Genomic DNA, 8188 nt, shown 5'->3' on the forward strand with positions numbered 1-8188 from the left:
TAAGGTAGAGGTAGAATGGGAGTAAGGTAGAGGTAGAGAAAAGGCAATACAAATATTTTCACAACGTGAGGACTGCTAACGGCGGGCGAGAGTAGAACACGACGGCCGAGGGTAGAACACGGCGGCCGAGGGTAGAACACGGCGGCCGAGGGTAGAACACGGCGGGCGAAGGAAGCCACCGACATGATAGCTCTAAAGAGGCAGGACCGATAATCCTGATAACTCTTACCAGTAACTGCCTGTCGTCTCTCGATAACAAAAAAATATATCGTACCTGTCACTGCCTCTCGATAACCCCAACATATCGTATCAGTCAATGCCTTTCGATAACACTAATATTGTAACATCACTTATGTTTTTTATTTAATAAATGTCTCTGATAGAAGAAGAGTCAACATTTAGTCGACGTTAAATAATTGTCCATCCAAATTATTGAATCATGAGGAACATATATAATATTTTCCAGCCATACCACGTTGAGAACACCGTTTCTCGTCCGATCAGGGAAGTTAAGCAACGTTGGGTTTGGTTAGTACTTGGATGGGTGACAGCCTGGGAACACCAAATGCTGTTGGCAATAAGGTTTTTTAGTCTCCGTGGTGTAGTGGTAAGACACTCGCCTGGCGTTCCGCGAGCGCTTTGTCATGGGTTCGTATCCTGGCCGGGGAGGATTTACTGGGCGCAAATCCTTAACTGTAGCCTCTGTTTAACTCAACAGTAAAATGTGTACTTGGATGTAACAACGATTCTTCGCGGCGGGGATCGTATTCCAGGGACCTGCCCGAAACGCTACGCGTACTAGTGGCTGTACAAGAATGTAACAACTCTTGTTTATATCTCAAAAAAAAATAATAATAATAAAGGAATAATCTCTTAAGTTATTTTAAATTATCTAAAAATGTGATTCCCCAAGATCTTGGATTCATTCCTTAAATCATAGTGTTTGAAAAATTGAGCGAAGGGCACTCTCTGAAGATCTGGCAGTCACAACAGGTTATTCTTCACTCGTAGATAACACCAGGTGGACAGAGACAATTATAAATCTTTGTCTATAATTACTAAATGGATGGTGACATCACTATACCCCTTCAGCCTATCTTAGTTTACTCGTCATCGCATTTTCTATCATTCGACTTTCCCTATCGTTAACTCTCCAAATTTGAAAACAACTCAAACCGAACTTGCAGGCATATATACCTTGCCACTGATTTTTTATGGGACAAGGGCAGTAGACTTATATACTGTGACTCTCAGAGTGCACTCCTGGCAATGAACGCACATAGTAGTAATACCCAGAAAATAGTCACTGATATTCAAATCAATGTTTTAACTGCTAAGGAAAACAGATTTGAAATTAAATTCCATTGGATACCATCACATGTTGACATCTCAAATCATGACACTGATGACATGCTTGTAAAGACCGCCTGTAGTAGACCAGAGAATGCTTAAACAAATATCTAACGAAAATCTTACAAATTCACAAAGACCTGAAAGTTGTAGCATTAAACATTTTGATAAATATCGTGAGGAGACATTCATATATGGAACTAACAGAGCAAGAACTCGGCAATGTGATGTTATTGTGAACAGAATACACCTGGGATATAGACGTATCTGGCAGCTCTCTCAAATCCCAAATGTCGGAATACACCATGTGTCAAACTTTGTCAAAGTGTAGAATATACCATGTGTCAACTTTGTCAAAGAGAAAACATACACTCCCTTGAACATTATATTGTAGAATGTCCCATATTGACTGACTTTCGCCCTCCTGGGCTGAGGTATGCTGAACTCTGTAAATACTATATGAATACTGGAGCACTTGATATATTATACTTGTACCCAAGATTGACTATGTAATGCATCAGTTATACAATGTTTGTGATGTAACTCTAACTTGAGGTTGTAGAAGCTCCTTTATCACCTTCAGTGGTTAAGTGCTTAATAACACACTAGTTTTTATAGCAGCTATCTTACCCTGTAAAAGTAGGAGACACACAAATGTATGTATATGTGTTTATATATGTATGTATGTGTATACAGGATATGTGGAAGCTGGTCAGAATTGCATTTCACCTTTATTAACGCACATTAATAACATCGTGTAAAAAAAAACCCTCGAACTCTGTTTATGTATGGCAGACGTAAATCTGTATATTTATGTATGTAGGTTAGATTAGCCTGGTGGACCTCGTAGCCTCGTAGGGGCCTCGTAGCCTGGTGGATAGCGCGCAGGACTCATAATTCTGTGGCGCGCGTTCGATTCCCGTACGAGGCAGAAACAAATGGGCAAAGTTTCTTTCACCCTGAATGCCCCTGTTACCAAGCAGTAAATAGGTACCTGGGAGTTAGTCTGCTGTCACGGGCTGCTTCCTGGGGGTGGAGACCTGGTCGAGGACCGGGCCGCGGGGACACTAAAAGCCCCGAAATCATCTCAAGATAACCTCAAGATAGCATTTTAAAAGAACTACAATCATCTTCTGTGGTTGAGTGTTCAATAAATCACTGAACTATATGTGTAACAGATCTCTTTCTTTGTCCATGGAGGACAGAAGAAAATATATATGCCGGTTAGCATTGTAAATGTGTGACCACGTTTGTGGTAGAAAACAAAAAACTAACTCTTCCCACCTCTCTTCCTCACTCTCTTCCGCTCTTTTTCCTTTCCTCTTTTTTTCCTTTAGCCCGTTCTTTCTAATTTGTTTATCTGTTCACTATTTTAGCCAATCATTTCCAGTCTTCTCGTCATTTTTTTTAATCAGTACCTGTTACAATGGATCGTAGCAGTTATTGCCTCTCGATAATCTCAATATTACGAATCAATTACTGCCTCTCTATAACCTCAATACATCGTACCAGTCACTGCTTCTCTATAACCTCAATACATCGTACCAGTCACTGCCTCTCTATAACCTCAATACATCGTACCAGTCACTGCTTCTCTATAACCTCAATACATCGTACCAGTCACTGCCTCTCTATAACCTCAATACATCGTACCAGTCACTGCCTCTCTATAACCCTAATATGCACAACAAAAATCAAATTAATGTGATACATCAATGAGAAAATCATTAGGGGGCTTGAGAAGGATTCGAACTTGTGCTCTGGGAACTCCCTAACCAACGCCTTGGACCACTATACCACAACATGGTCAAAAGCAATGCAACCTGGGATGCCACTCAATCCTATAGGGTTCCTGAGGCTTACACTGTAGCCAATCTAGGGTTTCACATATTGCTCCCATGCACTCTGGCTTGCACTCTAGGAATTTTACCTCCAAAGGCTTGATTGTATCCAGTGCATAGATTCAAATCCTCCTGACGGCTCCAGCTGGTTTTCTCAACCCAAATATATCGTACCAGTCACTGCCTCTTTTCTCTCGATAACCCAAATATATCGTACCAGTCACTGCCTCCTTTCTCTCGATAACCCATATATATCGTACCAGTCACTGCCTCATTTCTCTCGATAACCCATATATATAGTACCAGTCACTGCCTCATTTCTCTCGATAACCCATATATATCGTACCAGTCACTGCCTCATTTCTCTCGATAACCCATATATATCGTACCAGTCACTGCCTCCTTTCTCTCGATAGCCCAAATATATCGTACCAGTCACTGCCTCATTTCTCTCGATAACCCATATATATCGTACCAGTCACTGCCTCATTTCTCTCGATAACCCATATATATCGTACCAGTCACTGCCTCATTTCTCTCGATAACCCAAATATATCGTACCAGTCACTGCCTCCTTTCTCTCGATAGCCCAAATATATCGTACCAGTCACTGCCTCCTTTCTCTCGATAACCCATATATATCGTACCAGTCACTGCCTCGTTTCTCTCGATAACCCATATATATCGTACCAGTCACTGCCTTCTTTCTCTCGATAACCCATATATATCGTACCAGTCACTGCCTCATTTCTCTCGATAACCCATATATATCGTACCAGTCACTGCCTCATTTCTCTCGATAACCCATATATATCGTACCAGTCACTGCCAATCACTGAAATATTGATTTCCTTAAAGGATCGATATATAATTTGATGTTTAAGTGAGATCCACAAAGCTGCAAAGAGTGCTAAACCCCAAACCACACGAGGTTTAGTTTGCCGTCTAATCCCCTGGTGATCTGAGCCTTGTTGGGTGAGCTAATGAGGACATCCTAGTCCACGCGTCCTGTCGTCTAGGTCATGACTGCATTCGGAATATCAATAGAAACTCTCTGGTGCATTTCAATAAAGAAATTCTAATCCTAACAACCCGCTAAAAATTACACTGATACCAGCGATAATTACACTGATACCAGCGATAATTACACTGATACTAGCGATAATTGCACTGATATCAGCGATAATTGCACTGATACCAGCGATAGTTGCACTGATACCAGCGATAATTGCACTGATACCAACGATAATTACACTGATATCAGCGATAATTGCACTGATACTAGCGATAATTGCACTGATGCCAGCGATAATTACACTGATACCAGCGATAATTACCGGCGCTTATTCACCCTTTCTCACACTCATTCTTCTTCGGTCTCGCTCACCTTTCCTCGCTCTCGTACACCCTTCCTCACTCATTTACCCTTCCTTAATCTCATTCACCCTTTCTCATTCTCAATCACCCCTACCTCTCACTCTCAGTCACCCTACCTCTCACTCTCAATCACCCTACCTCTCACTCACCCCTACCTCTCACTCTCAATCACCCTACCTCTCACTCACCCCTACCTCTCACTCTCAATCACCCCTACCTCTCACTCTCACTCATTCTCCCTCGCAATCATTCTCATGTGCTCGAGGCATCATACAGACTACTTGAGGAGGCGGAGGAGAGCGTCATTCTAGGGGGGGGGGATGTCAACTCTGCTATAGCCTTAATGATGTGCGGAGAGGAAACAGGTTTTCATTCCAGGTGAATGCGAGAGGTTACCGTCGGGGTCGAGTGTGTGAACCATTTAGCATGCCGTGTACACCTGGGCTGACTTACACTCATATACAGATGTTGGGACACGTGCGCGGAGACACAGATGCATACGGAATAAGATGCTTAATCGCCTTAGAGGCCAGAGACACCAGCTAAGGACCGCTGGCCGTTCTGAACCCCCCGATCAGAGACACACACACACACGGCTGTTTACTGAAGGAGAACAGGACAAAGGGTGATGCGAACGAGGTGTCCCAATGGGTAGGGAGAGATAAGGTAGTTATGATGAATTAAAGCACTCTGTTGTTGTTGTTGTTAAAGATTTAGCTACTCAGGACGAAGTGTCCATGTAGCACGGGCTATGGTGAGCCCGTAATGAAGCACTCTAAGGCGGTATAATTGTATAGCACTTGGGAGGGATACGAGGACAAGGAGCTTGGGATATGAAGGCAGAGAGGAGGAACAGTGCCCAACCACTTCGACCATCGGGGACCATAAACACCGACCATGAAAAAAGCGAAGCCTTACGGGCTATTCATGCCCGTGCTACCTCTTGGGTGGATTAATCTTCATCAATTAATCAAAGCGAGGCCGTCACTCTCTGCTGTCCAATCCAAGTTCATATTCAGTTGAAAATTAATCATTCTCTGATTAGAATGATCAAAACTAATCATTCTTTCGCTCGTGTGTGCATTAAATAGTATCTGCCAAACTTTGGACTAATTCACCCCCGTGGCAGTTTGGAGTGGTTTTGTGTCATCGGTAAATGTCTTACTTATGATGTTCAATAATGTGCACGAGTCGTATTTATGATTTATAACAGAGAAGACAGGATAGTGCCCTGGGGCACTCTGCCTGCGACTGACTCTAATTATACTGACCACTAATTATACTGCTCTAATTATACTGCTCTAATTATACTGGTCACTTATTATACTGTTCTAATTTTACTGACCACTAATTATACTGCTATAATTATACTGACCACTAATAATACTGTTCTAATTTTACTGACCACTAATTATACTGTTCAAGTTATATTCCTCTTATTATACTGACCACTAATTATACTGCTCTAATTATACTGACCACTAATTATACTGAGTTATCCAATTCGAAGATAAGAAAAAAGGAGACTGTATAAGACCTGTTGGCCTATGCGAAGCAGCTTCTATTTGAATCTACACAAACTCATTAATATATATTATATATATATTATATATATATATATTATATATATATATATAGATATATATATATATATATATATATATATATATATATATATATATATATATATATATATATATATATATATATATATATATATATATTTATATATATAAAATTATACTGTTCAAGTTATATTCCTCTTATTATACTGACCACTAATTATACTGCTCTAATTATACTGAGTTTATATATATATATATATATATATATATATATATATATATATATATATATATATATATATATATATATATATATATATGTCGTACCTAATAGCCAGAACGCACTTCTCAGCATACTATTCAAGGCCCGATTTGCCTAATAAGCCAAGTTTTCATGAATTAATGTTTTTTCGTCTACCTAACCTACCTAACCTAACCTAACCTAGCTTTTTTTTGGCTACCTAAACTAACCTTACCTATAAATATAGGTTAGGTTAGGTAGGGTTGGTTAGGTTCGGTCATATATCTACGTTAATTTTAACTCCAATAAAAAAAAATTGACCTCATACATAGAGAAAAGGGTAGCTTTATCATTTCATAAGAAAAAAATTAGAGTAAATATATTAATTCAGGAAAACTTGGCTTATTAGGCAAATCGGGCCTTGAATAGTAGGCTGAGAAGTGAGTTCTGGCTACTAGGTACGACATATATATATATATATATATATATATATGTCGTACCTAGTAGCCAGAACGCACTTCTGAGCCTACTATGCAAGGCCCGATTTGCCTAATAAGCCAAGTTTTCATGAATTAATATTTTTTCGACTACCTAACCTACCTAACCTAACCTAACCTAACTTTTTCGGCTACCTAACCGAACCTAACCTATAAAGGTAGGTTAGGTTAGGTTAGGTTGGGTTGGGTTGGTTAGGTTTGGTCATATATCTACGTTAATTTTAACTCCAATAAAAAAAAATTACCTCATACATAATGAAATAGATAGCTTTATCATTTCATAAGAAAAAAAATAGAGAAAATATATTAATTCAGGAAAACTTGGCTTATTAGGCAAATCGGGCCTTGCATAGTAGGCTGAGAAGTGCATTCTGGCTACTAGGTACGACATATATATATATATATATATATATATATATATATATATATATATATATATATATATATATATATATATATATATAATGTCAAGCCAACACTTGAAACAATCAAACCTTCCTTATCTTACACAGTAATTTGTTCCCTAACTCATGACACAATCCAACTCAAGAAATCCAGTTCAGTATTTTGCTAGCTCACACACACACTAACACACACACACGCTCTCTTTGCGGGACCTATAAGCCAAAGCTCAACCCCCGCAAGCACAACTAGGTGAATACACACACACACACACACACACACACACACACACACACACACACACACACACACACACACCTGGAGAAAAACAAAAGGGAGAGACCATGTAAATAGATCGAGGAAACATGAAGGGGAATACTCATAGAAAACAATATGGTGGTATGCGATGAGCCTAGCAAAATATTTCCGGTCTTTCCGTAGAACCAACATGGATACCATGGTTGCAAGATGAAAAGCTGGAAGAAACAATGGATGACATTGTAGTCACCGTAAAGGAGATAAAAATGCACTAGGAGGATCTATATGTGACAAAATGGGATCAAGGACCAGACTTTACTTCACCATGGCTGCTGAGACTGCTGAAGTACTTCCGTTATCTAAAATGTTCAATAACATACTAGTGACAGGAAATTTCCCAGAATTCAGGAAAAGGTGAACGTAATCCTAATATTTATAACGAGGTACAGACAGAAGGCACTTAATTACAGACCAGTGTCACTGACAGGTATTCAGTGTAAAGTGCTGGAGAAAGTAATAAGAAAGTAATGGAGCAACTGAACAGTGCCAACTGTAACGAAAAAGCAACACGGGTTTAGAAAAGAAAAAAAATTCCCCTGACAAACTAGATTTAGTTCTATGACAAGATTACTAAAATATGACAGGAAGAAGATGGCT

The 8188-nt window shown here is 39.5% G+C and overlaps 1 pseudogene; it reads left to right on the plus strand.

The window, feature by feature from the left end:
- Positions 1-458: 458 nt before the first annotated feature.
- LOC123761617 (5S ribosomal RNA) lies at positions 459-577 on the plus strand (annotated as a pseudogene).
- The last annotated feature ends 7611 nt before the right edge of the window (positions 578-8188 follow it).

The sequence above is a fragment of the Procambarus clarkii genome, chromosome 22 (assembly GCF_040958095.1).
Source record: "Procambarus clarkii isolate CNS0578487 chromosome 22, FALCON_Pclarkii_2.0, whole genome shotgun sequence".
Classification (NCBI taxonomy): domain Eukaryota; kingdom Metazoa; phylum Arthropoda; class Malacostraca; order Decapoda; family Cambaridae; genus Procambarus; species Procambarus clarkii.